The sequence below is a fragment of the Brienomyrus brachyistius genome, unplaced genomic scaffold, assembly GCF_023856365.1.
Source record: "Brienomyrus brachyistius isolate T26 unplaced genomic scaffold, BBRACH_0.4 scaffold27, whole genome shotgun sequence".
In the NCBI taxonomy this organism is placed as follows: domain Eukaryota; kingdom Metazoa; phylum Chordata; class Actinopteri; order Osteoglossiformes; family Mormyridae; genus Brienomyrus; species Brienomyrus brachyistius.
The window spans coordinates 5,998,510-6,022,180 of NW_026042306.1; the positions used below are offsets into that span (position 1 = coordinate 5,998,510).

The following is a 23,671-nucleotide window of genomic DNA, read 5'->3' on the forward strand; positions in this document are numbered from 1 at the left end:
TATGTTAGTAAGTGCATTTACTAACATATCCATATTCCACTGTTGTGCAGTTAAAAAGTATTGTTAAAAAGTATTGTAATAAAATTGTAAGGCTAACTCTTTCAAAGTACATAAAACAACATTTATGTTGCAATATTTATTATTATTTGACGACTTAGCAGCTCTTTCACTTCTTCCCAGGAAACCTTGCACACTTCCCTAGTCTGAGAGAGGTCAACCTGGTGAAGCAGAGACTGCCTGAATATGCAGCACTTCTCAGACACTTGGACCAGGACTTTGCGTTGCGCTTTGAGGACTTTAGGGAAAGTAGAGGTGACATGGAGCTGTTTTCTCAACCCTTCACCATAAGTGTGGACTCAGTGCCTGATCACATTCAGATGCAGCTAATTGAGTTTCAGTGTGATTCTGAGCTAAAGAATAAATTCATGTCACTACACCTGAAAGACTTCTACACACATGTCTCATCTGAAAGGTACCCAGACATTAGGAAACATGCACAGGTCATGTTAGCTTTGTTTGGCAGCACTTACATCTGTGAACAGACTTTTAGTGTAATGAACCTTAACAAGTCCAGGCTCAGAAGCACTCTGACTGACCCACACCTACAGGACATCCTCACCCTCTCAGTGAGTTAGCTGCAACCTAATATTGATAGGCTGATAAACGCCAAAGAACAGCTTCATGTTTCTCACTAGTGGTGCAATTATATTGTTCCTACTGTTGTTGTTGTGTTGCTGTTGGACATGCACTCTTTGACATTTTGCACTATATGTGATTACAAAAGTTTAGACGTGTTCTAAATGCCTATATATGACTTATTTGTCATATTTTGTTTAATGTTATTTACACAGAACGGAAGGTTAGATAACTGTTTGATAAATAAAACTACTTTACTATTAGTGTTTGTATTTTGTGTAAAATATTACATTTGGCCCGCGGTCCTCCGATAGATTTTCATTTTGGCCCACTAAGGGAAAATGTTTGGGTACCCCTGGTTTAAGGTATTAAAATGCTCCCCCTACATGCGCAATCGCATCATTGCATTCGGCTGCGCAACATTTAAGATGGACCGGAAAATCCGAATAAGACGCTGCGAATAATAAATAAGACTGGTGTGTGAGTGTGTGTGGGCTGGCCCCCCATCCTGGGTTGTTCCCTGCCTCGTGCCCATTGCTTCCGGGATAGGCTCCGGACCCCCCGCGACCCAATAGGATAAGCGGTTTGGAAAATGGATGGATGGATGGAATAATAAATAAGACTGATGTGTGACTGTGCCCTGCGATGGGCTGGCCCCCATCCTGGGTTGTTCCCCGCCTCGTGCCCCCCGCGAGGTAGAAGGATAAGCGGTTTGGAAAATGGATGGATGGAATAATAAGTAAGTTACGTGTGATCCCGCTGCAAATAATAATATGTAATACGTTATTACATGAATGCGCACACAGATGGAGTGCGGAAAAGGTGGAAGCGTAAGAGCAAGATGAATGCGGTAGGCAGGAGTCCTCGCATTAACAGTGAGACACGCGTTTCTCTCATAATGTAATCTATCTTAAAGGTTTTGATGAAACTTGAGAGCCTTGAATAAAATAAGGCAACAATTTGCACCCACTTTTTGGGAGTAAACATAACTGTTTATTGGAGTAAACTGTTTTTTTTAGTGAAATACACCCAATTTAAAGAAAATAAATATTTTAAATATTTAACTGTAAAATGTGGAATTCTATACTGTACTGTTTTTCCGCCATACTACCTTTACCAGCATGCTGTGCAGTTTGTACATTCCCACCGTTAAGGCAGTTTTTTTTTTTCATCTTGGATGGACCAATTACAGTGGAGAAATCCACTTAGCCCGCGAAATCGCGGCGGCAATGCGTCAGTTGCTGGAGTGAGGGTGTTCTTTTTGGCGGAGATAACGGGGCTGTCGGCACGTCAAATTTTAAATGGCAAGCAATTTCTTTCCAAAAGCTATGAACCAACTGAGAAACAAGTAGTATCGGAAGTATCTGAGGAGGTATGTGCATCCAGAGGCGCTTGCAGTTTATTTAAAAATCCTATATGTAAACTTTCCTTGTCGATTGCCTTCAGTGCATATAGAGCTTAAACTCTTCGCTTTGTTGTAGATGTAAGCATAAAGTCACTTCTTACGTTTGGGTCCATCATTGCAGAAGTGCTGCTGGTGATCACAGAATTGCACTTATAATTTTTTTTGTTTGTTTTCTTTGTCTTTCCGTGATCTAAATGTGCCTGTTGGGAAAATCCTTACAACAAAAGCACGGCAAGAAAGTCACAAACTGATTTTTTGTTAATATACATGTAATTTTATGACTACTGTTTAATAATCTCACACTAATATATTGTAAGAATCCTCTGGAATTTCGTTAATGGTACCTTCACCCTGCTGCATGTTAGATCAGCTCTGTGTTTTATTGTTTGATTTCAGCACTTCTGGGGACCTGTAATTAATTGGGGTCTGCCCATAGTCGCTGTGACGGGCATGAGGAAGAGCCCTGAAATAATCAGTCGTCGAATGACCTTAGGTAAGAGGCAGAGGGCTCACCTTCCATCTATATAAGTGTCCACTGGGTCACTCGGGACTCCAGAGGGACTTTTTAAAGGTTTTAAGCTGGTTGCTCTTCTTCTTTCTGGCCTCTGACCCCTGCATGATCTCTGTCTCCCCAGCTCTTACCTGTAACTCACTCGTTTTTATGAAGTTCTCCTATCGAGTCCTCTTCGGATGCCATGTCACCAATGCGACGGCGCAGATAATTCAGGGTGGCCGGCTCATCCGACACAAGTAGGTCTCCACCAGGCTCCCTCTAGAATATTTAAATCTCCACCCCTCATCTGTTGATTAATGCCATATTACTGCTCGACATAGCATTTGCAGCCGGCAACCAGGCAATCACTCAGCCAGCTTTTCTGCCAGTCAGATCCTTCCTTAATAGTGTCACACAAGTATCTTTTATAGGTTTGTGTTCTTCATGAATGTTTTTTTTCTTCCATTTCAGAATGCAGGAGAAAAATCTCCCCTCCTTCCAAATAAATATATATATATATAAATTTATATATCTGTGTATTCATTTCTTTCATTTTTCTTATTATGAAACCACACGTGAGTAGGGGCAATTCACTGCCCATACAAAGTGTGAGGGGATAACATTTACCTAATGTAGTCCTGTATTAGACAAAATCATTTTATCATATGGGTCAGTTACAGTTACCTACATAAGAACTTTAAAGAAATTTACAAACGAGAGGAGACCAATCAGCCCATCAAGCTCATATGGGGAGAACTTAACTAATAGCTCAGAGTTGTTAAAATCTTATCTAGCTCTGATTTAAAGGAACCCAGGGATTTAGCTTACTACTTACTAAACTAGTAGCAAGACTCTAAAAACATGATGTGTAAAAAAGTGCTTCCTCAAATTTGTTTTAAAATGTTCTCTCACTAATTTCCACTTATGGCCACAATTTCTAATATTTAAACTAATATTGAAATATTGAACAGCATCCAGACCTGTTAGAATCTTATATACCTGGATCATGTCCTTCTTAGTCTCCTTTACTCGAGGCTAAACGGATTCTGCTCAGTTAACCTCTCGTAAGACATTCCTCTAAGACGAGGAATCATTCTGGTACCCCTACGTTGCACCTTTTCCAAGGCAGCAATGTCCTTCTTAAGGTATGGTGACCAAACCTGCACACAATATTCTAGGTGGGGGCATGCAGGGGCATGATCTATTTCCGTGATCTAAATATGCCTGTTGTGAAAACATTCCAACAAAGTCACAAACTGATTTTTTTGTTAATATAAATATAATTTTATGACTACTGTTTAATAATCTCACACTGATGTGTTGTCAGAATCCTCTGGAATTTCTTTAATGGTACAGTCGAACCTCGTTACTACGTACAAGACGGGATATCAAAAACATGTACGTTATAAGCATAGAACGTTGTAACCACTTAGTGGAAGATGGATGAAAGAACTCACGAAATATCCATGTAAATGATAAAACTTTAATAGAACAGACCCTTCAATTGACTACAAAACAAACGAACACATTATTACTTGTTAAATAATTCGACAAAGCTCATTTGGATCCTTGGAATTTTCATTAAATTACTCACGATTACTTAGTGCCGGCCTGCGATAAACGGCAACGAAAATACACAACGGCTGGTCAAAATGGATTTTTAAAATAAACATTCGCATCCAAATGAAATATTGGTCAAATTAAATCATAAAATCCTTTACTTCCATTATTATTCTGAATTCACAATTACCGAGATGACCCGTATTTCACAAGGTTTAATAAACGAAGAATACGCACACAACACTTAAGCCATTACTACGCAGCCCAGTAATGATCGGTCAAGGCAACTCATTTAACGCCAAGCAACGCAATAGACAAATGTGCATTGTCGGGCGAAGATCAGGTAGATACAGGTAGATGTAGCGACACAAGTTGTGGTGGGCGGGGAGAGCGCTGTACGTTGGAACGATGGTTAGTTTTCATATTTTCTCTAGAAATTTGGATGTTGTATCGAAGTTTACGCTGTAAGGGTGTACGCTGTAAACAATGGCTGCTATTGGAATAATACCTAGGCTAAAAATGGGAATTAGAAACCTGTACGTTGAAAAGGTGAAAATGTTGTATCCGGGGTACGTAGTAACGAGGTTCGACTGTACCTTCACCCTGCTGCATGTTAGATCAGCTCTGTGTTTTATTGTTTGATTTCAGCACTTATGGGGACCTGATTAACTGAGGTCTGCCCAAAGCAGCGATGAGTAATATGAAGAAGAGCCCTGAGATCATCAGTGGCCAAATGACCTTCGGTAAGATGCAGAGGGCTCACCTTCCATCTGTGTGAGCGTCCACTGGGTCACTCAGGACTCCAGAGAGACTTTGTAAAGGAGGTTTAAGCCTGTGAAACTAATCCAGGGTGGCCAGCTCATCAAATACAAGTAGGCTGCCACCAGGGCTTCAAACCGGCTCACTGTTCATTCAAAGGCTCCTGTAATATATTAAAAAGGACAATTCACCCTAAAACTGAGAAAAGGGGGCCGTTCAGCTCCAAAATCAGGCATCTCCCAGTGCAATGAACTAGATGGTTAGATATCAGTAAATCCTTTAAAAAAATCCTTCAGTTTTAGGGTGAACTGTGCTCTTTACATATCATTGATAAATGGGCACAGCTGATACAGGCTGGCCGGCTCATCAGATACAAGTAGGCCCCTGCCAGGCTCCCTCCAGTATATTTAAATCACCCCTCATCTGTTGATTAATGCCATATATATAAATATAAATGCCAAGCTGTAGAGTATTATGCTTAACGAGAGGGTGGATAAAAAGAGCCAAGTCGCAACAGCCAAACGCGAAGTATTGCGCTAATGATTTATAGCCTTGCCGAGCACTTTCTTGTCTATCGTCTTACCCGAACTCCTAACCTGATCTGTTTGCCCCGTGTATTTGCCTTACCTGTTTTCCTTCCCGTTCCAGACCCGTTCCCGCACCTGACCCGTTTTCCCCACCGAGCCCGGCACGTCCCGTCCCTGTACCCCTGTGTGGTCCTGTCCCGTGCCTCCGTGTCGGATTGCTTCCCCGGATTACGACCTACCTGCCTGTCCCTCGACCTTGCCTTTCGCCTTTCCCTTCTGGTGCCTTAGCTTGCCTTACAGCGCAAATAAAGCGTATTTGGGCTTGCATCTCTGGATCCGTGCCTTTCTGTTCTAGTTTCCCTGACTCTCATTTTCCCTGAAGTCTCATTTTAAATGTTGTAATCTTTATTTTTAAATTGATTGATTTCACACCGTCCCCAGAATGGTTTCCTTTCTTTTCCTTCAAGTCTGGTTCTGTACTTGCAATAATAAATATTATATATGTAAATATTATAAATGTGTTGATAAAACATCTAAATGTTGTTAAAATTTGAGAATATATTTTATGCATTATATTTGAAAAAGTCGAATTTGCAGCCAGCTCATTTAACTTATCACAAATAATAAGCTATAAATCATAATAGCAGCATGTGCATAAACATGTTATTGAAACAAACATGACCTGTAGATTCCTCAAGTACGGAGTCATTAAAAATGGCAAAACATGGGTCATGTACTTTTACATGTTGCCTTATGATATACCTTTATCGGCCCCTAGCGTAATTGGGTCAATGGTAGCGTAAATGAATCGGTCCTACAACCTTTTTCCAACACCTTGGTTGCCGTGCGGAAGCCATGCTCAGCATGATTCTGGAAAGCCACTGCTAACTTAGCCGACACTACAGCACATCAGCCTAGCCTCAACCGAACCTTCATGCTGTATTATATGGACAAAAGTACTGGGAAACCTGGCCTTTACACCTACAGGAATTTTTATGACATGTCGTTCTATGATCAGCATCGATATAGAGTTGGTCCCCACTTTGCAGCCATAACTGCTGCCACTCTTCTGTGAAGGCTTTCCACAAGAGTTTGGAGTGTTTCTGTGGGATTTTTTTCTCCACCCAGAAGAGCATTAGTGAGGTCAGGCACTGATGTTGGACATGAAGGCCTGGCTCTCAGTCTGCATTGTAGCTCATCCCAAAGGTGTTAGATGGAGTGGAGTTCAGGGCTCTGTTGACCAGTCGAGTTCTTCCACACCAGACTCACTCAACCATGTCTTTATGGACCTTGCTTTGTGCAGTTATTCTGGAATAGAAAAAGACATTCCATCAACTGTTCCCACAAAGTTGGAAGCATAGAATTATTGAAAATGTCTGGGTTTGCTGGCAGAATTCTTTTTACTGGAGCTAAGGGGCATAACCCTAACCCATACCATCACCTCTCCTCCAGCATCCATGACAGTTAAAACAATGTAGTCAGGCAGGTAATGTTCTTCTGGCATGCACCAAACACAGACTCTTCTGTCAGACTTCCAGACAGAAAAGTGTGAGTGGTCCCTCCCCAGAACATGTTTCCACTGTTGCCGTCCAGTGGTAACATACTTTACACCACCCCGTGATGTGAGCTTTGCATGCAGCTGTTCAGCCATGGAAGCCCATTCCATGAAGATCCTGGCACACAGTTTTCTTGTTGGGATTTTGAATTTTCTCAGCATGCTGCAAGCCCCGCATTATTACTATACATGATCTGAATCATATCTTTCAGGGAAGAAATCTCACAAACTTTTTAATTGCCACGGTGTCACCCTATGACAGTACCACACTTGAATTCATTGAGTTCTTCAGAATGACCCATTCATTCACAAATGTTTGTAAACCTGACTGCATGGCTAGGTGCTTGATTTTGGTGATGGGTTTGAATGAAACACCTCTATTCGGTGATTCAGAAGTGTGTCCCAAAACTTTTGTCCATATGGTATTTCTGAGTATAACCGTGTAATACCCACTTAAATCACAATGATTAGACATTTGTACTTGAAGACTAGGTTTTAGTTTTAGCAACAGATAATTTCCGAACTAATACTTAATTTTAGTAAATCGATGGATTTGGTCTTATATAACCGACATATTTAATAGTAGTAGGCGATACAGTATATAATTTTTGATACCGTCCAAATATCACACTCAGATATGAAATATTTTGACTGTATTCTAAAAAGCAACAATTTTACCAGACACAAAACAAATGGTAACTCCAGTGAATGATTTCAGCAGCTACCACATCAGGGCTGTACAGCAGACATAATACACAGTAACTCTGAAAATGGTGGCTCCATACACACAGATAAATCCAATATAGAAGTTGGTTCTAATTGGTCTGCTGAAGGTAATATTAATGGAAGTAGTTACTTAAAACCTCAAGATTAGGGGCTTCCATTACTCCATTTTAGACGTAAATAACAATATTTCAATCTGCATGCAAAAGGAGGAGGTTATTTTTTATTTCCCAATATAGTATTTGTAATTAAAAAAGGACAAGTATGTCAGTTATATACGTTTTATTATTCAGGTTAGTATTTAAACAAAAGAAGTAGAAGTACATATATATATTTTTTTATGTAATTTACCGGGTAAAACATTAAGACCAGTTTCTTATTTACAATGACATAGATATTTCCTTGGCACTGCTCTCTACATGGTGGTTTACATTGTGGCACCTGCTAGAAGAGACAAGGAAGCTCATTAAATCTGAAACCACAAAAATGTGTTCATATGAAAGTCATTTGGGTGGCATGGTGGTGCAGTGATTAGCACTGTTGCCTCACACCTCTGGGACCCGGGTTCAAATCTCCGCCTGGGTTACATGTGTGCGGAGTTTGATTGTTCTCCCCATGTTGTCGTGGGGTTTCCTCCGGGTACTCCGGTTTCCCCCCGGAGTTCAAAAGCATGCGGAGGTTAATTGGACTTGCTAAATTGCCCGTAGGTGTGAATGTGTGTGTGAATGGTGTGTGAGTGTGCCCTGCGATGGGCTGGCCCCCCATCCTGGGTTGTTCCCTGCCTCGTGCCCATTGCTACCAGGATAGGCTCTGGACCCCCCGCGACCCAGTAGGATAAGCGGTTTGGAAAATGGATGGATGGATGGTTTTTGCATCATTGGCCAAGTAACGTTTGCTGTAGGCTATTAGCTTCGGGACAGTGACGAAGGGGGACTAGGCCTAAAGTCATGCTGTTGAACGTTAACAGCCGATAGTTACGCGAGTGACACTTCATTTGAACTTTTAGCTTTTGCTAATGATGAGAGTCCCACTTCATTCAAATTTTTAGCAAGCTAGCTAACGGCCATTAGTCATATGAGTCTCGCTTCATATGAATTTTTAATTAGCAGTGAAACATTAATTATACACCTAAATTGAAGAATCTCAGGTAAGATTTGGGTTAATAAGAATTCCTAACTGTCACATATCAACATTGTCAGGAAACATTATACAATAAAAATCAGTTTGGCAGCTACAGTATACATATGGCAAAATTTAACAAGTGTAACGAACAGAGTAAACTATAAAAAAAAAAATAGGGGAAAAAAATACAAAAACTGTAAAAACAAAAGACAAATTGGACGGAAAAATAAATAGGCCACGGGTCAAATAGCGTCAGAGTGCACCCCTCCCTCCGAAGGAAAACAACTTTTTTTGCATGCTCTGGCCATGCTGAATGTGAATTTGAACGTTAACAGTGAAAATGATGGGATGCACCACCTGTTTCATCCATGCCCATCCCAACTTCTTCCATCCCATGGGCTATCCATAGTGTTCTAATGTATTTACACGGAATTAAATGAAAACAATGGATTTCAGTGGGCATGGCTGAAACTAACCAAAAGTATTTGATGCAACGTAAACATAATTTCTAGGAATTAAATTCTGTCTTGCTACTATTTTTTACTAACAGAAAAGGAGTCTACACTTAAGACTACTGAGCAGAAAGTCTTGCAAGAGGACCAACCAAAAAGCAAGAAGAGAAAGAGGTTACCCAACAAACTCTTCCCTGACACCCAGGAAGAAACTGTAGTTGCAAAAAAGGTAATAAGGGTTCTTTTCATGACGGCTGTTTTGATATTTTTACATTTCTGTAAGTTTTGTAGTTTGGTTGTGAGCCAGACTAACACAAACAATAGAAAAAAAATATTTGCTGCAATTGTGTTGAGACTAGCCTCACACAATTGGTGTAGTGGTGTAGTGGCTAGCACTGTCGCCTCACAGCAAGAGGGTTCTGAGTTCAAACCCTCTGGTTAGCTGGGGCCTTTCTGTGTGGAGTTTGCTATTCTCTCTGGGTTCTCTGCCTTCCTCCCACAGGCCAAAGGTTGCATGTTAGGTGAATTGGTAAATTGCTCATAGGTGTTTATGTGTCTGTATGTGTTAGCGCTGCTGGGTTGTACAAGAAAAGTTCCTGGCAACTTAAAAAAGGAACTATAGTACAACAGCTATGAATTTAAACAGATTCTCGCCATGGAACCATATTAAACTTGATGATTAATTTTGATACATTTTTGGTTTCACTTTCATAACTCTTGTGTGTATTCTTTCATACATAATTGATTTGATCATTTTTACCCAACAGAAAAACTACAAACTCATAGCTGCAAGACAGTCTGAATTAGAGGTTCTCTCCCAAGAAGAACCTAACCTCAGCCCAGTGGAGACTGCTTCAGAGGCACTTGAGGAGGAGATTAAAAGACTGCGGGACCAGCAGAGTGTTGGATCTTCCGCAGCCAGTAAAGAACTTGAGACCCAAGTCAAGGCTTTAAATGGGTTACCTAGCATCTAAGGTAGAGCTATTCTCAGCCTTCTTCGTAAATATGTTTTGAAACACGCTGCCTCTGGTCTGAGCATCATAACTGAGTAACTCAAGCAGGGGTTTCTTAGCTGACACAGATCTGCAAGTGGGATATTTAGGTTGGGAAATCAAATTACTTTGTACCTTATGATTACTTGTGCTTCCAAGTCCCAGGTTTCCAATGGATAGCATGATATATTTGTTGCAATTACAATGACTCTGCTGTTTTTCTCATAATGTGAGGTACCCTGAATACCTGGACATGCGTCCATTTATGTTTTGGTCCCACGGAGAACCCAAGATCTAACCATCTGTATACCGTGCTGGTTCACTTGGGATTCAGCTGTCACACTGGACATTACTACTGCTACATCAAGGTTCGTCTTGTGGGCTCCTTTCATTCCATTGCCTTGAGATGCTTTAGTACGAACTCAGCATATGGTTGAAACAAATATGCTGGTTTGTTCCAGGCCAGGAGTGTCCAGTGGTATTTGATGACTGACACTTCAGTCACTGTCAGAAACATCAAAATGGTAGTGTCATTCCCGGCTCGTATGATCCTCGTGTGCGCCATGCCCCCTGATTATCCATGTGTGCTTCCCCGATCTAGCCCAACTGTGTCTGATTATTTTTGCCCAGTCTTGTTTATTTCAGTCCATGTCTTGCCCTGGTTTCTTGTCCGTCATTGGTGTTAGTGAGTCTTAGTGCTGTTCCATCATGCCCTGCCTGCACCTTAATAAATCCCCAGTTTTTCCCCGACTTGCGGTTCCTTGCCTGCTTCCTGCTCGCTTGCATGCCCGTGCGCTCACCCGCTCACCCAGCGACTCTGACAGGTAGACTATGGTGATACTAGACAATATTAAGTGCCATTATATATATTCTGTAATATAATTATCACAATTGCTGGTGAGACTCTTTTTTCCTTTCAAATATAATCACACCTCAAGACACACTGGTACTTCTTAACTGTTACTATTCTGTAGATGTTCTGATTCAAGTATTATCAGTTCACCATACTCAGTTGTGCTCTATATCTGGTTGCTACGCGTACTTTATAATTAAGGGGGATCTGAGGCCCCGTTCAGAGGAGAGACACGGACGGGTGCACTGTACTCAGGATGGCGACCATGATGGAGCCAGACACTCGCACCCTGACCACAGCAAAAACATCCACATGAAACTACCTGAGTGAGACCAGCACTCCGAGGAGCGTCTCGCCAAGAGACACAAAGCATCCAAGACAAAGAAGAATGTCAAGGACATGTAACGTGACCACTGGTAAGTTTTCTGTGACACAGAGCTAGCTTGAAGCATTAAGAGATTTTTCAGTTCATTCCTTCATCTGTCATGATACACTTTGGTGGGATTATAGCTTAATTCTTTGTTTTTGAGCATCTGTTTATTCTGAAGAATAGCAAACACTATACAGTTTACTATATCGTTAATGTGTCCTTACCCTTTTAGAGACCAGGATACATCTGAGAGGAACTCCAGCAGCAGCCTCGAGGGATTCAACAAGACGAAGCGATACGACATGAACTCCCCATGCGGAAGCCACTCCAGCCTGAGCGATAAGGAGCACCATGGCAGCGACTACAACGAAGAAAACTGCAAGCACTGGCACCATGAGAGAGAGCAACCAGCACTGAGAACAGCCAATACAGCCACAGCGGACCACAGCTCCACATCCACGCAGGTGATCGGGCTGGTGAGAGTGGTGAGAAGCCAGGTAGCTCATCACAGTCCAGTGAACAGCTTCGACAGGTGAAATAGGTAGCATATGTTGATGACGGTACCCTAGGTATTTGTATTTCTAAAATATACAGGTTATACAGTGACACATGTCTCTGCACATTTTCAATATGGATATTGATATTCTCCATTTGTCTTTTTTTAGGACGTGGACTTTCTTCAAAAGAAGTGAATTTCAGACTGGAAAGTGATGCTTTAATCATATAAATCAAAGAAGAAGGCTTAACATCTTAGCTGCTGTTTATACACTCGGTACTTTGTCATTTTTTATTGTGTACTCTTAATAAATTGGACCCTGTATTCATTTTCTAAAATCCCTTTTAAATGTTTTATGGTGTTTTCACATTAACTATTACACTTAAGATCATTTGTCTCTATTACGGGCTGACCCATGCCTAACCCTGAATAATTGCTTTTGAGCTCGAGATGGCACCAAAGTTGCACTTTCAGCTCTTTACTCTCCATAGAAACATTGATAACCAATGAAAATACTTGTTTTCATGCTTTCCATACATATTTTGCATATTACAATGTGATTTAGGACTTTAGGAATAATGTCATTGTACACATTTTATTTTTCATGCACAGCTGGGAAAAATGCAATTCTGAAATGCACAGCAGAATTAAACATGACATGCAGGATAAAATATTATATATATACACGCATACACACACATACATATACATTTACATATACATATACATATATACTACATGGACAGAAGTAGGCGGACACATATATACACAAAACGCACATACACATACATACAGTGACCTCTGCTGAATTCTTAAGTTGACCCATTAATAAGGAAATGAGAAGTCTGTAATTTCACTGGTATGTTTATTGAACCAGCAAAAGATAGATTATTAACAAAACAAGCAAGAAAAAGTCATTATGTAACAGTTACAAACTATAAAAATAATTATTTCCCTCATTGTATATACTACATGGAGAGAAGAAGGCGGACACATGTACAGTATATATACAAACGCACATACACATGCAAAAATACTAGATGGACAGAAGGCGGCGGACACATATTTTGTCCTGCCCTCTCGTCGACCACGCCCCCTCGTTAACCTCATGTGGAGTCTCCGTATTCACCACCTATTTCTAGTTGCTGTTGTTAGTTCAGTGTATTTCAGTCCGCGTTCAAGTACGTTTTCCTAGTCCTGTCATTAACATATGTTCCCCTTCAAATAAAACCCTTTTTATTACCACGGCTTCCTTCGCCTGCTTCCCTGTACTGATCCGTGACAGAATGACAGGACTACAGGAGAAGATGCCTCCCTTCCATGAGGCGGAACACCTTGACCTTTTGGACGAGGTAGAATACTGGCTCAAGGAGTCCAAAATGAAGGGAGACCCCACGGCGCAAGCCGTCGCTCGCCGGTCAAGGGAAATCTTGACCCACTTCTCCCCTGCCGAAGACCCGCGCCTCACAGCAGAGGTATGGTGGCATTTAGCCCGGCTGAAGAGCTGGGTAGCTGAGGACATGATCCAGCAGGTAGGGGGCGATTACAGTCTTTGTCCTTTTATTCCACATGAATTGCCGGACCTCGTTGCGCTTGTTCGGGGGAGAGAGAAGCAGGGAAAGCGACGAGGGAAAGCGTTGCACGTTTCCCTAGGGGCCGTCTCCATCTCCGCCATTTCCCCCGCAGTATGCCAAAAGGAACCAAACCTGACGTCGCCTGCGCTTGGGCCCGGAGCCCAAGCCCGTCTGCCTGTTGCTACTTCGCCTGCACCCACTGCCAAGGCGCGAACCCCAGCTCTGTTACCCCCACTTGGCAGATCCCAACCAGGAATTGGGCTCTTCATATCCAGGAGGGGGAGAGGTCACTTGCGCAGGGGTTGGTTCCTGCCTGCCCTGCCCCCTGGCTCATCCTCGGTCCCTGTGGCTGGGACTCATGCAGCACCTGCGGGTCCTTCGGTTCCTGCTCAGCGGTCGCCTGCGGTTCCCTGGACTCCTGCTTGGCGGTCGCCTGTGGGTGCTTCTCCGATGACTCTTCGGCCCCGCCTCCGTTAACTCATCGGTCGTCTGCGGGTTCCCCCGCTCCGACTCATCGGTCACCTATGCCTGGGCCGGCTGTGGCTGCTGTTCACTCTTCCCCTCTCCCAGTGCCCCCTTCGCCTTCCTCTTCGCCTCCTCTGGTTATCTTCCTCTTCACCTCCTTTGCCTGTCCCTCCATCTGCCTCCTTGCCCCCTTCGTCGTCCCCTCCTGCTCCTGCCTCGCTGTTGCCGAAGGTCCCTTCGGCTCCAACCTCGCAGTCGCCGGCTGCCTCTGCAGCTTCTGCCTCTTGCCTACTGGGGTTCCCTCGGGCTCCCCATTTTCCCCCGTCCTCTACCATCCTGCCTCCTGTTTTCGTACCTCTGTGTCTGCTCCTCGTCGCTCCGCTCCTTTGTTCGCTCCTGGTCCTTTTTTTCCTCCTGTTGGTGTTCCCCCAGTGTCTCCGTTCTTGGTGCCCCTGTGCCTGTCTGCGTTCCCGTTGGTTTGTCAGTGGTTTTCCTGCTTCTTGTCCCTGTGTCTGCTCTGTGTGTCTGTCCTGTTCCCGGTTCCTCATTGATATTTTGCTTTTGTTTCTCTAGGTCCTGTTAGTCCCTTCACTCCCATTGGGTAATGTCATGCTCCATTCGTCCTGCCCTCTCGTCGATCATGCCCCCTCGTTAACCTCGTGCAGAGTCCCTGTGTTCACCAGCTGTTTCTGGTTGCTGTTGTTAGTTCAGTGTATTTGCAGACCGCGTTCACATGCGTTTTCCTAGTTCTGTCATTAACGTTACGTATGTTCCTCTGCAAATAAAACCCTTTTTTTATCCATGGCTTCCTTCGCCTGCTTCCCTGTGCTGATCTGTGACACAAACGCACATACACATACATATGTACTACATGGACAGAAGTAGATGGAGACATATACACACATACATGTACTGTATACTACATGGACAGAAGTAGGTGGACACAAACACCCATATATATACTACTGTATACGGACAAAGTTCCTTTTTTGACGGAGTACTTTGGTTTTTGGTTTAATATTGGAGTAAAATAGTGGAGTAAAAGCATAAAGTTGACCCAAAGTTGCATAAAACGGAAATTCATTTTTATACATTTAGACAGCCAATTGCCATTTAAACAACCAATTGCAGACTTGCCGATCAGGGTTTCAAGCGTCTGTTGTCTGAGGAGTTATGGCTGGAAAGAAGTATATGTAATTTTAAAAATCAACATTAGAAAAATATACAGAGGGCTAAGAAAGAGGATATATCTGAACTCCAAAACATGTAGCCAATGTTTCGGGTAATTTCCACATTTCTTTGTTTTCATTTTATTGATTTTTGTACTGTATGTAAAGGCATATTTCAAATAAATGTTTAAAAAGATCATTATGATTTTTCAGTTTCATTAACTTTATGATACTTAAACCCTGTCCTACTTTCTGATACTCAAAGAGCTGTTACAGTACCAAATTGGTTGATGCAGCTCATTTTGTGGAGCAGCATATTGTGTACTGTAGCACACTGCATGTACTGACACAATAAGGAATGTTTGATAAATTGTCACAACAATTGTCTGCAGTGTGTAAACATGGTGAAAGTCTGAAGATGGACATGTTTCTTTTGCCTGAAATTTAATGGTGTGTTGTTGCTTTTTCAAAAGCCACACTCAGATCACAAAATCAGATGACAGCTGTATGAAAGTCACCCCTTTGACAGAGGTGACCTGTACACCCCAGTTATGAAATCTTTCCAGGATTATTATTTATATTTATGATAATTCCCCTGATGTCTTTTTTGACTGCTGTGGTACTGTGTTGTTTTTGATTTGTTTGGGGTCACAACATCTGATGGCTGATATCAGAAATTGTGACCCTTCAACTGAAGTCATGAAATCTATCCAAGATTATAATATCTATTTAGGACAAATTACCTGAAGGGTTTTTGATTGCTTAGTCACTGTTTTTTCCTTGATTTGTTTGGGATCACATAATTTGATGGTTGCTATCAGAAATTGTGAGCCCATGTACCTAGGCCCAGCTGTTAACCAGAGTTGTGACAGTTTTTGGTTATACATAGGAAAGGCAGATAAGCCACCTGATGTGGCCCATTTAAATAAGGTTGGTGTGTCTGGCATTATTAAAGTGTTAGAAGCTATGACTGTATGAGGAAGGTACCGGTAAGATGGCACCTCTCTGGTGGCATCGGTAAGAACACCAGGGAAGGCAGACGCAGTTCCAAACTTTACTGCATTCAATTAGGCGGTACAGTATTGCACTGGAGTTAACATACTGTAGGCTGGCCATTGGCTGTTACAGGTGCAATGACTTAGTTGTAGACAGGGTGTGCATGTGGTCTAAGGAAGAAAATAATATTATATAAATAACTAAAACAATAAGAACATGGAGACATGTTCAGCTAATTAACACAAATACAACCACTTTATACGATCTCTAATCATCAATCATGTAACAGTACTGCCATCTATTGGTTAACCCCGGTACATACCGGATACGTAACAGTAATACTATTACCCTCCCTTACTGTATTATCCCATCTCTCCTAAATATTTTGCAGTCTAACGAGAACTGACTAACAAAACAAATTTAATATATAAGATACACAATTACAAGAACGAACGCAGAATACAGAGAATCTGCCTGCAATACACTCAGTAGCAGAGCTCCTCAAAAGTTACACACTAACAACTAACAATCCGGTAGACCGCATTGCAATATTAAAGCACCGAATGTAATCAGTCCAGGACCAGTCACTTACAGTTCGTCAGTGGCACACAATACTGCACCCCTGAGTATGGTGAGTAACTGGCCAGGATCGTTCGGCACTGGGTAGGATGATCTGGTGCGGCACAATCAGAAAACCACCTCTGAAAACTCAAAAGAGACGCTCCTGACGCTGATCCAAGCGTATGCGCGTTGGCATCCCGTTTTCGGAGACGGCCTTTCCAACAGGCACTCTCTCGCAGGTTAGAGTGGCCCATTTAAATATGTTCAAAGTAAAAAGTATGTGAACCCCTTGGAATTTTCTACGTGTATGACTAAATCCCATATAAAACATAGTTGAATCTTCATGTAAGTCACAATAATTTACAAACACTGTGTCCTATAATTAAGATACACAGATTTTCAGAGAATATTTGACCATATTGTATAAAGTAGGAAAAAGTAAGTGAACCCCAAGTAAATGACTTTTTTTAAAAGCTTAAAAATTTAGCACACCTGGAGTCCATTTAATGAAACGAGTTCAGGGGTGTGGCCTAGAATTACTTTGGTTGATAAAAACCACTGAAAAGGTTCAGTTTGGGCTTTTGACAAGAAGCATGTCCAGATGGGAATCATGCCTCGCACAAAAGAGCTGTCTGAAGACCTAAGATCAAGAATTGTTAAGTTACATAAGGCTGGAAAGGGTTACAAAGTTGTCTCAAAGATTTTACATATTCATTAGTCTACTGTTGGCAAGTTGTCTATAAATTATTATTATATTATTATTAATATAAACTATTAGGCAAGTTGTCTATAAATGGAGACAATTTGGTACCGTGGCTACTCTGCCTAGAAGTGGGCGCCCTGCCAAGATGACCCCAATAGCACAACGCAAAGTCATCTTTGAGGAAAAGAAGAATCCTAAAGTGACAGCGAAAGACTTGAAGAAGTCATTAGAACTGTCTAGCATCTGTGTTCATGAATCAGCTAGAAAGGAGTCCATGGCAGAGCACCAAGAAGGAAGCCACTGCTGTCAAACATTGCTGTACGCCTGAAGTTTGCGAAGGAGCACTTGGACACTCCACAGCGATACTGGGAAAATGTTTTGTGGAGTGATGAAACTAAAATTGAACTATTTGGGAGGAACAAGCAGAACTTCATTTGGCGTAAAAAGATAAATGCATCATCCCTACAGTAAAGTATGGTGGAGGGAACATCATGATTTGGGTCTGCTTTGCTGCATCAGGGTCTGGAAAGCTCGCCATCATTGAGGGGAAAATGAATTCCCAACTTTATCAGCAAATTCTTCAGGATAATGTGAGAATGTCTGTCCTTCAACTGAGGCTGGGTGATGTAACAGGACAATGACCCCAAACATCGCAGTGGAGTGGCCCAGTCAGAGCCCCAATCTCAATCCTATTGAGATGCTGTGGAATGACTTTAAGAGAGCAATACACAGAAGGCAACCAAAGAATATGGAAGAGTTAAGGCAGTTTTGCAGGGGAAGAATGGGCTAAAACTCTCTCCACACGATGTGCAGGTCTGATCTGCAATTACAGGAAGTGCCTGGTTGCGGTCATTGCTGCCAAAGGAGGGTCAACCAGTTATTGAACCTAAGGGTTCACTTACCTTCTCCAGTACCACTGTGAATGCTGAATATGTTTGAATAATAAAAACTTGAAAGAGTAGAACCTTTTTTGTGTTATTGGCTTAAGCTCATTGTGTATATCAGTACCTGTGACTTAGATGAAGATCAGATCACTTTTTATGAATAAATTCCAAGGGGTTCACATACTTTTTACTTTGACTGTATACTCATAGCATCAAGTTGCCCATGTGAGCTTTAATCACTTTTTAGTTGTGTTAGAATTATACAAATAGGCTACTCTACAAATCAGCCTAATTTTGTTTAATCTGATATAACAAGCAGCTAAACCTATATCATGTTAAAAGCCAGCATTTCTATACACCCACTCTACATCGCATTGACATTCATTTGTTTACAACGTATGAGTTTACATTGTTTGCGTTAGGAACACATCTGTGTGAGCAAGCTCAAGCTATATAGTGGCAACAGTATCTACTGGAGTCACAGAATACAATGGTCACAGAATTGCTGTTACACATATATTTAACTAAAAAAAGACAATGCTTGTGTCGAATGTACACTTTCTTTGGAGGAAATACTGAAGGAGCAGGAGATATTTGTATATTTCACATAATTTAATTTTATAAAAGCATTTTAGCACAATAAAATTAGGTGTACATTTAGAAAACAAGTCTGAGAACCACATATTTTAACTTTGATATAATCCATCATGTAGTTTTTGAGATATTCACAAAATACCAAAACACAAAGATGTGTTTTTGTATTTGTTTGACTTTTTTGTCAAATTTTTTGACTTTTTAGACAGAAGTTATGAATTTGAATTATCCAAGTTACTGCAATCAATGGTCAGCTTTCATTTCAGCTATCAGACATAATTCACATCTGAGGTTATATAGTAACCAAACCAAAGGCAAAAAATTGGCCCAATCAAACATGAAGCCCTGTCAATTCCCATAAGGTTAAGTGTCTACACTTCATCAATGTTTATTCCTACTTGTAAACTGCATTTATAATTAGTAGTAATACTGATTCCGGTTGCACCACCTGCACAATTTTAACCTTTGTCCTTGATATCAAGTTTTTATATATGATTTAAATAATAAATTATTTCATGATATTCATACTTTATGATATTCATCATGTTTTGATGGGTTTTCTTGGGTTGCACTACCTGGCATGGAAACTGTTCAAAATGTTTTAAACATAGAATTATGCCAAGCTAAATTATTCTTCTTTTTCCTCTTCTGATTTAGTTAGTTAAATACCGATTTTAATCGTTTTTTCACTCTGCTCATTGGAGTTGTCACTACCTGACAGTTTTTTGTGAGAAAAATGCGAAATGCCAATATTGTTCGAAGGTTTTGAAAATATATTTCCATTAACGAGGTTTCCTACAATAACTTTTATGGAAATGGAATTCCCACTCCAAGAGATTAACATGTCATCAGGAGTCACGCTGGGCCACACTCTGGGTGATTACAGTCAGAGGCACATTGGGCCTTATGCCATGTGAGTAACATCTGATTTCACACAGAGACATGAACTGAAGCAGGTTTATGATTTCTAACATGAAAAACATTAGGTTGATTTCTAGTCAGTTGCAGCTGGAAGGCTGATATATGTCTTAATCATTAACTCAGAGATTATTAATATAGTATCATTACCTCTGAGCTATAATTTCCGTCTGAGACAGTCGAGCTTGTTCACAGTCTTGTATAAAGTACCCGAAAGTCACACTTAAGTATAAGTACAGATACCCTCCCAAGTCACCAACTAGAATTCCACTCAAGTAAAAGTCTTAAAGTACCTAGTGTTCACTGTACTTAAGTATTACAAATAATCTGTAACTAACTGTACTTGAGTAATTAAAGTGCAAGTAAATATGAATAACAACGGAACGCTGTCTAAACTTTTAATATCAAAACGTTTACTCAGCTTTTTAAAGCATGGAAAAGAAAAATTTTGCATACATCACACACTTCAAAAAGAGGGCTTTAAAAACCTAAACAGGAGTATGCTATTGTTAAAAAAAGAAGTACAGGTTAATGTTAACGTATTTTAAAGCCATTTCTGAAAACACAAGTCACCGTTTTTCCTATTACCAGCATGGGGTTCATTATCTCAGTCACAAAACCCTGTTTTTCAGCTTACATAACTATTTCAGTGTTCATTGTTCAAATGTCCAAGTTAATATTAGTGATTCAAATGCCCTAACCAGCCTATCACCAAGAGAAGAAAACGTTCACTTAACATCAGACACAAAGCTCTCCCCAAGCTGTTATCCAGGCTAATCGTGATAACTGAAATTAATTCACTGGTGTTTACCATTAGTTTAGCTTTCTTCGATGTGCTTCTTTAGATTGAGATTTTAAAAGCCAAAATCCCAATGTCTTTCCAATGGGACACGTCCCAAATACACAGACGCCGAACTGCAAGATGCACACACGGTGGATGATTTACACACGCTAAATACACGTGAGGATCGGACCGTTTACAAAACACGGCCAAACACACACGCGACAATAGGGAAATGCAACCATTAACATTAACAACCACAACAATGCAAGGGGTTTAATGACTGTAAATAAAAAGCGTAATTACCCCAGCAAGCAAGTCTCCATGTCTCCCGTGATGCCTCGGTCCGCCCGTCGCCACACTATATTGTGTTTTTCTTTAAAGTTTTCACTATAAAAACCAGAAAATTAATTGACAACAAATCATTATTTGGTAGACTTCTGAACGAATTAATGGAATTTAAATGCTTTCTTATTGGGAAAATTGCCTTGGATCGCGTACAAATTGGTTCACGACCACTTTCCTGGAACGGATTGTGTTCGTGAACCGCAGGCACCACTGTAGTAAGAATCCACGCAATAAAAGTCACACTGAAATATCCAGGTGTGGATACAGATGTGTCTGCGTCCATGTGCCTGCTGAGTACTTTGTACTTTATGGTATGCCAAGTGTCAAGCGCTGATTTTTCGTGACTCTGCAACAGATGAAATGCATTTCCTGCTTCCACAAAAGCACTCCGTAATTCCGCAGAATCGATTTCTTCCACGAAATGACTCTGTATCATTCATGACATTCCTTTCCTCCACAAAATGACTTTCGTTCAGGAAATGCATTTTGTACACAAAATGAATTTATTCAGTTGACAAAATTCATTTCGCCCACTAACATTCTTCCATTCAATTCCAGTCCGTTTCCAAGGAGATGTTGGAACAGTTACGTCAGTTACGTTATCAGTAGCCTACGTATGTAAGTTCTAGAATCTAGAGTGCTGATGTCATTCGCATTCCTATATAAACGGCAAATTCATCTTCACATTTCATTTTGAACAAAATCAACATACGTGCATGTACATTCACTTTATCATGGCAAGGAATTTCTTTCAGAGAGCTGTAAACCAGCTTAAAAACAAAGAGTTTCGGAAGTATCTGAGGAGGTATGTGCATCCAGAGGCGCTTGCAGTTTATGTAAAAATCCAATATGTAAACTTTCCTTGTCAATTGCCGTCAGTGTATAAGAAGCTTAAACTCTTCACTTTGTTGTAGATGTAAGCATAAAGTCACTGCTTACATTTGGGTCCCTCTTTGCATAAGTGCTGCTGGTGATCACAGAATTGCACTTATAATTTTTTTTGTTTGTTTTCTTTGTCTTTCCGTGATCTGAATGTGCCTGTTGGGAAAATCCTTACAACAAAAGCACGGTAAGAAAGTAACAAACTGATTTTTTGTTAATATACATGTAATTTTATGACTACTGTTTAATAATCTCACACTAATGTATTGTAAGAATCCTCTGAAATTTATTTAATGGTACCTTCACCCTGCTGCATGTTAGATCAGCTCTGTGTTTTATTGTTTGATTTCAGCACTTCTGGGGACCAGTTATTAATTGGGGTCTTCCCCTAGTCGCAGTCAGCGATATGAGGAAGAGCCCCGACATCATCAGCGGTCGAATGACCTTCGGTAAGAGGCAGAGGGCTCACCTTCCATCTATATGCGCGTCCACTGGGTCACTCGGGACTCCAGAGGGACTTTTTAAAGGTTTTAAGCTGGTTGCTCTTCTTCTCTTCTTTCTGGCCTCTGACCCCTGCATGATCTTTGTCTCCCCAGCTCTTACCTGTTACTCAATGATATTTATGAGGTTCTCATACCGAGTCCAGCCCCGAAACTGGCTCCTTTTTTCTTGCCACATGGCCAATGTGACGGCACAAGTGATCCAGGGAGGCCGGCTCATCCGACACAAGTAGGTCCCCACCAGGCTCCCTCTAGAATATTTAAATCTTCACCTCATATCTGTTGATTAATGCCATATTACTGCTCGACATATCATTTGCAGCCGGCAGCCAGGCAATCACTCTGCCAGCTTTTCTCCTAGTCAGATCCTTCCTTAATAGTGTCACACAAGTACCTTTTATAGGTTTGTGTTCGTCATGAATGTTTTTTTTCTTCCATTTCAGAATGCAGAACAAAAATGCGAAATGAGCCTTTGCATGCAGTAGATCAGAGCACAGACGGGTTCGTGCAGATAAAGGCAAATTGAGGAAGATCTCTACCAGATCCATGCATCAGATCAGGAGAGCAGCTGCTAAAATGCCATTATGTAGCAGCAAACAGATATTTGAAGCTGCTGGTGCCTCTGGAGTCCCATGGACATCAAGGTGTAGAGTCCTCCACTGCAACTGTGCATAAACCTTCTATTCTGCCGCCACTAACCAGTGCTCACAAGCAGAAACTGTCCAAATACACAAGTTCAATGGATGCAAGACTTGTGAAGCTGCTATCAAATAAGGAGTCCTATGTCAAAATGTGACGTGACCTGTTTGATTTCAGTACATATGTTGCAAACACAACAAATGACAATTTTCAGTTCTTTGCAACTTATAAAGTGTTTTGCAGCTTACTGTGCATAATAATTTGGAACAGTTCATTGTAAGTGTTTTGTTTGACAAAAAAATACTGTAATCATTAGATTTGTTCAATAAAATTTGAATTGCACTCAATAGTTGACAACATGAGAATTATTCTGACTATATGTGTGTTCATTTCTTGCATTTTTCTTATTAGGAATCCACACGTAAGTAGGGGCAATTCACTGCCCATACAAAGTGCGAGGGGAAAATATATACCTAATGAAGACTGTAGTCCTGTATTAGACAAAATCATTTTATCATATGGTCAGTTATTTTTATACCTACATAAGAACATAAATTTACAAATGAGAGGAGGTCATTTGGCCTATCAAGCTCGTTTGGGGAGCACTCAACTAACAGCTCAGAGTTGTTAAAATCTTACAAAAGAACATAAGAAATTTACAAATGAGAGGAGACCAATCAGCCCATCAAGCTCTTTTGGGGACAACTTAACTAA

At 41.0% G+C, this 23,671-nt stretch overlaps 2 long non-coding RNA genes across 2 annotated transcripts; one reads left to right on the top strand and one right to left on the bottom strand.

Annotated features, from left to right (window-relative positions):
* Positions 1 to 12,789: 12,789 nt before the first annotated feature.
* Positions 12,790 to 21,880, bottom strand: LOC125720996 (uncharacterized). Its single transcript, XR_007385639.1, has 2 exons — positions 20,895 to 21,880; positions 12,790 to 16,317 (listed from the first exon to the last, which is right to left on the bottom strand). It is a non-coding gene; the product is annotated as an uncharacterized LOC125720996 (long non-coding RNA).
* A 145-nt stretch (positions 21,881 to 22,025) lies between these two features.
* LOC125720992 (uncharacterized) lies at positions 22,026 to 23,322 on the top strand. Its single transcript, XR_007385635.1, has 3 exons — positions 22,026 to 22,267; positions 22,415 to 22,547; positions 22,762 to 23,322. It is a non-coding gene; the product is annotated as an uncharacterized LOC125720992 (long non-coding RNA).
* The last annotated feature ends 349 nt before the right edge of the window (positions 23,323 to 23,671 follow it).